Source organism: Amphiprion ocellaris, chromosome 15, assembly GCF_022539595.1.
Source record: "Amphiprion ocellaris isolate individual 3 ecotype Okinawa chromosome 15, ASM2253959v1, whole genome shotgun sequence".
Classification (NCBI taxonomy): Eukaryota; Metazoa; Chordata; class Actinopteri; family Pomacentridae; genus Amphiprion; species Amphiprion ocellaris.
The window spans coordinates 34,014,372-34,023,033 of record NC_072780.1 but is presented as its reverse complement, the minus strand read 5'-3'; the positions used below and the strand labels follow the sequence as shown (position 1 = coordinate 34,023,033).

Genomic DNA, 8,662 nt, shown 5'->3' with positions numbered 1-8,662 from the left:
AGCAAATCAAATTCATCAGATTCTGAATTTTAAAAGCTGCTGAATTTCTTACTTTGAATTTTTTTTGCATCAAAATTACGTATGTGAATTTTTTATGCCTGAATTTAGCTCATCAAAATTCTAAAAACCAGTTAAAAATTCAATGTCTTCAAAATTCGCCATCAAAAAAATTCAATGTTCAAAATTCGCCATCAAAAAATTCAATGTTCAAAATTCGCCATCAAAAAATTCAATGTTCAAAATTCGCCATCAAAAAATTCAATGTTCAAAATTCGCTGTCAAAAAATTCGCTGTTCACATCTGGGGGACTCAGGCGTAAACAATCGATCCTGGCCAAAATCGAACCAACGCCCAGCCAATCACGTGGCGCTCCTCCGGTCATGTGACGCAGACGGTTCCCCTCACAAGACCGGGGTCAACCACAGCTACCAGCATGAATGACGGCGCTTCAGTGAGTGTATTAATCCTTTTTGTCCTGTATGTGGTTTGTTTTTGTGAGAGTCAGTAAGCTGTAATGCATGCCGTTAGCTGCGCTAGCACAGCGTTAGCCGCGCTAATACAGCGCGAGCACAGCGTTAGCCGCGCTAATACAATGCTATCACAGCGCTATCACAGCGTTAGCCGTGCTAATACAATGCTAGCGACGCTAATACAGCGTTAGCCGCGCTAATACAGCGCTAGCCACGCTAATACAGCGTTAGCCGCGCTAGCCGCGCTAATACAGCGCTAGCCACGCTAATACAGCGCTAGCCGCGCTAATACAGCGCTAGCCGCGCTAGCACAGTAATGAGGTCACACAGACAGCACGTTCTGCAGCTGGGTAGTTGAGTAACAATTTTATAAACGCACAAATGGGTGGAGGTGTGATTTATGCGCCCGAAAATGCAGTTAAGTCACAGAGCAGTGTAAAGAAACTGGTCACCTAGCAACCTGAATTAGTCTAGGTAACACTTTGTTTAATATGTGTGTTTTCTGCTCAAGTTAATGTTCTGGTTTGATTCATTTTAAATTACTCCTGATCTTGAAAGGTTTTAAACTGTGCAGTCAAAGTAGTTACAACTGTGAGCGAATAGCTTGAAATGAACTGCCCTAGACTGCTCTGTTCATAACCCACCATTCTTTCACAGCAGCTATATCAAGAGTTATTGTGCAATGATAGATAAATGCAGCCCATTTTTTCGACTGTTTCCTGTTTAGTATGCGCACCCTAGATTGTTTTTGATCATTTGTTGTAGCCATTTATTTAATCAATTTTAATCCACTCCATAGCAACACCGTCTGAACTGACCAGTCTGGTGAAATTCTGGACTGGATGGGAGACTCTACCAAGAACTCTCTCTACAGAAGTAGTGAATGGCAGATACCTGACAGCCTCCACCTGCTATGAGACCTTACATTCCCAGGACATTACAAGGACTACACATCATTTAAGACTGACATCCTGGCCTGTATTTGCACTTGCCAGTCAAGATATGTTAGGTGTTGTTCTCTAGTTAGTTTTACTTGACTGACAAAACTAAGTGCACTTTTGGATTCCCTCCCCTACCTGTTCTCCCAACTCACCTGACAGGTTATCTGGCTCAAGTATGCGTGTTTCTGTCATACATTTAAAGTATCTGAAGTTAAGAATATTTCTGGTGAACAATACATGCAATCACGGCATTAAAGCAGGAGTTAAAAATGAACTGGACTGTACTGACTTTATTTTCTCACTGGTGAATGGGATGAAAATCCGTTGCAATATTACAAAACAGCAGATATATATATATATATATTTATTTATTTATTTATTTATAGGTTGACTATATATATATATATATATATATATATATATATATATATATATATATATATATATATATATATATATATATATATATTGTATTCCAAAATTCCAAATACTGTCAGAGCAAAAAATATTTTTAAATTGGCTGTCACTGTCAACCTACTTCAACAGGCATTTTTTTGCACATTAAAATTTGAGGTTGTTTGAATGACACTATCTCAGAACAATGATGAAGAATCTATAATACTGAACAAGTAGATCAATAATCTCAGATTATGGGTGAGTTGAAATATGAAAAAAATGAAGGGGTCTATGAAAAGTCCAGTCTTTGAAACCTGACATGTTGTTTTGTGTAATTTCTTTGTAAATTAGCCCTGCATCCAGTCATTACCATGACATTGGCATAATGGAACCATGACCACATATATCCTTCTGAATATAGTGGCATTTTTCTAATGGCAAATTTTCATGCTTTGACAGATACAGTGGTGGAAAAAAGTTTTCAGGCACCTTGAAAATTTTCCACAATCTCAAATATTATCGTGAAATATTTGTTGGAAAGTCTTTTGTGTTTCAAAAGGTGTGACTGCATTAGACAGACACAAATGATGCTTTTTTTGTTTATTGTTTACATGAACAACAAAACTAAATTCTACCAAAATGACCCAATACTCAAAATTTCTTATTTTTAAGGAACCAATGAATTTCAAGTTTTTATTGACTTTTTTAGGATTTGTTTCGTATTATGGCTGTGACTGAACTAATAGAAATTGCATTTGAAGACCTCAGAGGGATTCTTAATGCAATATTTCACAAATGTATGAGGTGTCCAAAAACGTTTTTCCACCGCTGTATTTAATAGCAATCTGATATGCTTATGTTAGCAAGACAAATAAATGAAGATTTCAGGCTTTTATCTTGAATTATTCTTGAGATATTATATATATATTATATATAGCCTCAAATTTTAATGTGAGAAAAACAATACTGAAACTAGGTCTACTGTCCACTTAAAAAAATCTAAAAGTATTTGACATACTCAGCTAATATTTCACAGATACCATTATCTATACATGGGACAGACATATTAAGTTCCAGTAAGTTATGAAGGTGCTCTGGGGATGTGACCATTCTTTGTCGCCCAGCTGCTCCTCTCTCTGAGTGCACAGTTGCAATGTACTGATTCCTGTTTTCTTTTTCTGAGCTGATAAGATGGTGTAGCTGTGTCAGTGCATTTAAAATAGCTGGGCAAACTTCTACTTGGTTAGATAAATTATTTAAAAACACAAGTTCTTGTGTGCAAGTGAACTCTAAGAAGTCCAGATCCAGAGGCATGCGTCCGAGAATATGCTCCAAACGAGAACAAAGTCTCACATAAAGATGATTTAACAATAGTTCCTAGAACAGAGAAAAACAAAGCTATATAATGCAAACCACCAATGGGATAAATGACTGAACCTGACTGAAAGACTAGACTGCCTCATTAGACATTTCTTTTAGAACAAATTAAGAGGAGGTTACACATACTAAACAGGAAACAGTTGAAAAATGGGCTGCATTTATCTATCATTGCACAATAACTCTTGATATAGCTGTGAAAGAATGGTGGGCTATGAACAGAGCAGTCTAGGGCAGTTCATTTCAAGCTATTCACTCACACTTGTAACTACTTTGACTGCACAGTTTAAAACCTTTCAAGATCAGGAGTAATTTAAAATGAATCAAACCAGGACATTAACTTGAGCAGAAAACACACATAATAAACAAAGTGTTACCTAGACTAATTCAGGTTGCTAGGTGACCAGTTTCTTTACACTGCTCTGTAGGGTTGCCACCCGTCCCTTAAAATACAGAAACGTCCTTTATTTGACAATTAATTGTTGCGTCCCGTATTGAATCAATACGGGACGCAAGTTGTTCCGTATTTTCATAAATGCTCCGTACACGTCTGTCACACACTCATCAAAACTGCATAATGAATAAAATAAAACACAGGAAATATTAAGGGCAGCCAGTTTCATCTTCGTAGGACCTTTGCAGCGAGGACCCGATGCCAGGTCCAGTGGACAGACTTCAGACGTCTCTGTGTGTCCCGTCCTGTCCGGTCCTGTCTCTGGTTGCCAGGTTACAGACGCTGCTGCACCCGCACGTTTAAAAATGTCTACACCTGAAACTCCACCACGTCTAAAGAAGCAAAAACGTTTGCAAATGTACAGACTGGAGTGGGAAGAGTGGAACCCCTGGCAATGGATACAAGGCAAACTGTGTTTATGTTGCTCATGGACTGGCTGAAGTAAGGCAGCATCAGGAGACAAACGTGGAGGAAATATGAGAACAGAGAGAACCCAACCAGCAGGTCACAGTTTATCATCATCTAATCATCTCCTGAAGTCCATATGGTAAGTGGACATCATGATGAGATCAGCTAGATTTCCTACAGTATATGGCTGTGAATTTACCAGAGGATGCTTATAATAATGCAGATGTGGCCGTAGACTCTACACTATTTTAGTGACTCAGTAAATGCCTAAGTTGGTTATTATTTTTTAATGCTTTTTAGTTTTTAATAAACATTTATTTAATAGCCTATATGTAATCAAACATGGCCTTTGCCTAAAAAGAATAATATTTCATTGCACAAGTAAAAGTATAGTAATTTTTAAAACTGTTCAAATTATTATATGTTGCTAAAAAACAAAAAAACACAAACAGAAAACACATCATAGTAATATGTCAATTAAAAAAGCCTATAGTATAGCATGTTCCCAACAAACATCATAGTATAGCATGTCGCTCTAAAAATCTCATAGTGTAGCATGTTGCTCTAAAAACGTCATAGAAAAGCCTTTAGTCCACAAAACGTTGTTCTGTCCTGGCTGTCTGAAGTAGGTGAGGAGCAACACAAAAACAGTCCAAACGCTGGTTTCCAGAGGGTTAGACGAGAATTTATTTGAAAGACTAAGTTTACAACAACACAACATGTGAGGGGGTTAAAAACAAATGGGTGTTAGTAAATCAAAATAAATAAACAGAACTAAAAGTGAACTTCATGTTGACATTGATGGACATTCCAACCAGGAACAAAGTAAAAGATAATCAATAGGAAAAAAAGCTCTTCCTGTTCACCTCTTAAAACCCAAAAACACACTGCAGTAGCAGCCTAAACTAAAACTACCAATGGGTTCCCTGTTTTCCTTTGTGAACAATTCAAAGGTCCCTCTCTATCTCCCCACACATCCACCAACCACTGGAACACATCTCCAAAGTTCTGCTGGACCAGCTCAGCTTCCCCTCAGAAGAAGTGCTGCCACCTGCCAGATGAAGGAGCCTTTTGAGAGGCAGCTGGGATTGGACTGTAAAACTCCTTTAACTTAACATCTGTAAACAGAACAAAAACGTATCAACAAAGTTTTCTGTTAGAGTTTGTGTTCTTCTAAGTTTAACTCCAAGATTTTAAATATTTTCATTTACTGCAAATGAATATCTACTCCAAATGTCTCACTAATAATCATTATCAGCCTTAAAAACCCACAAAACACCCCTCTATACTCCACCACACTTAGTACAGTCCGGTTCCCCCTTCTATAAACCTGCTTGGAATCTTCCACTTCCTGTTTGTCAAAGTGGCCTTCTACCTGGACAGGTTTTGTTGGAGCTCATGCAACAAACATTTTGGGTAACTGCACTTTAACATGGATGGATGACACTGAATTAGAGTCTGTTTTAATGAGACTGAGTTAAGATGTGTAGCTCTGTCATTAAATAGGAAATTATTTCTCAGAATTCACAGAGAAAAGTCTGAAATGTTTGCTAGGTTAGCGTCCCACATGTTCTTTGGCTCAGCTAAAGCTAACTCTCTTCAACTTCTGGATCTCTTGAGGTGCTTGTTGTTAAAATATCTTGCTAGAGATGCTGAAGCTCAGAAAGTCTGAGATGTTTGTTCAGAATAAGCTCATTCTCAAGTCTGATCTGAACTGTCCTCTTCTGTTTGAACTTTCCCTAAACTTAGGAGTTAATGACAGAGCAGCACATCCAGACTCAGTCTCATTTATGTAGAGATTAAACTTCAATGTCATTCATTGATGTTAAAGTGCAGTTTTTCAAATGTTTGTTGCACATGCTCCTGACCAAACCAGTCCAGGTGGAAGACGATGTGAAGAGAAAGCTCCAGAGGATGAATATCACACATTTACATTGGAAATAAATGTCCTTTAATTAGACATTGTCATGTAAAAGTTGGATTTCCCTTTAATGATGTACAAATCTTTGTTGAGTGTTTTGTTGATGTTGGTTTCTAAATGTTTTCTGACACTCGGCCCCAAAGATTAAAACCTTTTACGGCTCACAAGCTGCAACAATTCACACATTATCAACTATCTTTCTGACTAAACGAAGATAAAAAGTGGAAAAACTGCCTGATTCCTGCATCATGAATGTAAATCTTTTTGTTTTTTATGACAGTAAACTGAATATATTTGGGTTTGACATTTTATAAACCAAAACAAGAAATGAATTACTGGAGAAAACAATCTACAGATTAATGGTCAAAGAAAATGTGTTTTCCAACATATATGGCTGAATTACTCCAACATTACAAGATACATACAATTTAAATTCAGTTTTATTTATATAACGCCAATTACAGGTCAAATTGTCTCAAGATGCTTTATTTTTATATTTTCTGTCACATTTAAAATATGACAGTAAGAAATTTAAACCTCTTGACTAATCCAATTTATTATTTGGTTTTTAAGAGACTAATCGACAATTAAAATAATTTTCTCCACTAAAACTAATAAACATGAGGTCAAATAGAAGGAACAGTTTTAAATACTGCAGTCCCACAATGACAAGAATAAAGTTTCTCAACAAAAACTAAATCTGCTGGTGGATTCCATTAAAGTCCTAATAAATGATAATAAAGTGTGATACTAAAGGTTTGTGGTGCTAAAAATGTCAAAGTAAAGAGATGAAGTTGAACATCTGGATGGAGGTTGATAAAAGTTGACGTCCCTTCATTTCTCTGGAGCAACTCCATGGATTTTATGGATGGTGGTTAAAGACCTGCTCTTCTAGTCGTCTTCCTTCTAGTCGCTGTTAAAAGTCAGTCCATCCTGGCCGACTTCAACACCTCTTCATGACAACTTGTTCTGCCTCTGACCTGGTGGAAACTCCAGAAACTCAGGAAAACCTGTGGAGACTCGAAGAACTCGTGGAGACTCGAAGAACTCGTCGGGCGGGGGAAGGTGTGGTGGGCGGTGGGGGGAGGTGGGGGAGTAGAGGGGGGAGGCCGCCACCCACCTCCCCGCCTACTCTCCGCCCTGACTCCACCCAGACTCCGCCTCAGCTCCACCCATGTGGTCACTTGAGGAACTACGATGTCAAAGGGACGACGAATTTATTTCTTTGTATCTGATCTGTAGCTCAGTGAGTTAAGGATTTGCCTATGGAGCTGCAGGTCGCTGGTTCAAGACCAGACACTTCTTAAATTTTAACAAAATCCTGACAAAGACAAACAAAGAAAATTGCCAGTGGTGGGTCTTGAACCTGCGACCTTCCGCTTGGTAGTCCTCTTCTTATCCTCCTGAGCTACTCGCTCAGATACTAATTCTTCTTTTTTTTGCGCATTTGTCATCTATTTTTTGTCGTTTTCGAGTTTTTTTTTAACTCGAGTCTCGACTCGACCGTTTTTCTCAGGAGGTTGGACTTCAGCCTTTGTGCTGGAGGGTTGAACCCTCAGTTCCAAGACTTTCCAAAGCCTCCAGACCTCCCGAGTCCTCAGGACCTGAGCTTTCACACAGTCTGAGGGCTGAAATTTTCAAAGTTCCACAGTAGTTCTCTGTTAGTTTGAACCTTCAGACAGTCCAAGGACTGATATCTTCTAAGTTCCTGAGTAGTTCTCTGTTAGTTTGAACCTTTAGACAGTCTGAAGGCTGAAGTTTTAAAAGTTTCTCAGTACTTCTCTGTTAGTTTGAACTTTCTGGTTAACAGAAGCCTTAAAACTTGTGACCATGAGTCTTGATTTCACATTTAGATCATCCATCTGAGTTCTTCTCAGATCTTCACCTGTGGGTTTTTTAGAAATCCTCAACAAACTTTGATTCTCTTCACTGAACAGTAAAGTTTGTGGAGATCAGAAGGTAACATTAGTTTGATCAATGCCTTCAACTACTAGTAGACTTTATCTGGAAAGCAGTTTTCTGAAATGAGTTCTTAGTAAATCTGTCCACAATCAAACCCAGAACATAGAAAGAGGAAATGTTTGAAGAAACAACTTGATGTTTTCATTTCAGACTAGAAAACGCTTTAAAACCTTTATCTGTTTTTGCTCTTTTGATCCTTTTATTGTCTCTTCTGTTTAATTTGATCTTCTAAAGTTTAACTGGTGTCTTTTCAAATGTTTTGTCTTTAGTTTGATTCTTCTTAAATGTTTAGTTTTGCTCTTTTCTCACCTTTTATTCTTTTCTAATGTCTGATTTGATTTCCAAATGTTTTGTCTTTTTAATGTTTAATTGTTTTTTCAAATGTTTTATCGGCTTGTTTGAAAAATTTCCTTTTCTTTCCCCGTGTTTAATTTTTCGATTAAATCTTTAAGGTTTTTCTTTTTAAATGTTTTACCACCTTTTAATGTTTAATTTTCTTTTTAAATGCTTCATTGTATTTTCTGTTTAATTCCTATTTAAAGTTTTATTGTCTTTAAGATTTAATTTTCCAATTAAACATTTAATTTTTAATTCAATGTTTTGTATTTTTAAAGGTTTAATAATCTAATTTAATGTTTTGTATTTTTAAAAAATGTAATATTGTTTAATTTTATTTTTTAAATGTTTAATTATCTAAAATATTTAATCTTCAATGTTTCATATTTTTGTTTAA

At 36.9% G+C, this 8,662-nt stretch overlaps 1 long non-coding RNA gene across 1 annotated transcript; it reads left to right on the top strand.

The window, feature by feature from the left end:
- On the top strand, positions 1–7,003 carry LOC129350611 (uncharacterized). The gene is made up of 3 exons (XR_008604072.1): positions 1–451; positions 3,816–4,185; positions 5,000–7,003. It is a non-coding gene; the product is annotated as an uncharacterized LOC129350611 (long non-coding RNA).
- The last annotated feature ends 1,659 nt before the right edge of the window (positions 7,004–8,662 follow it).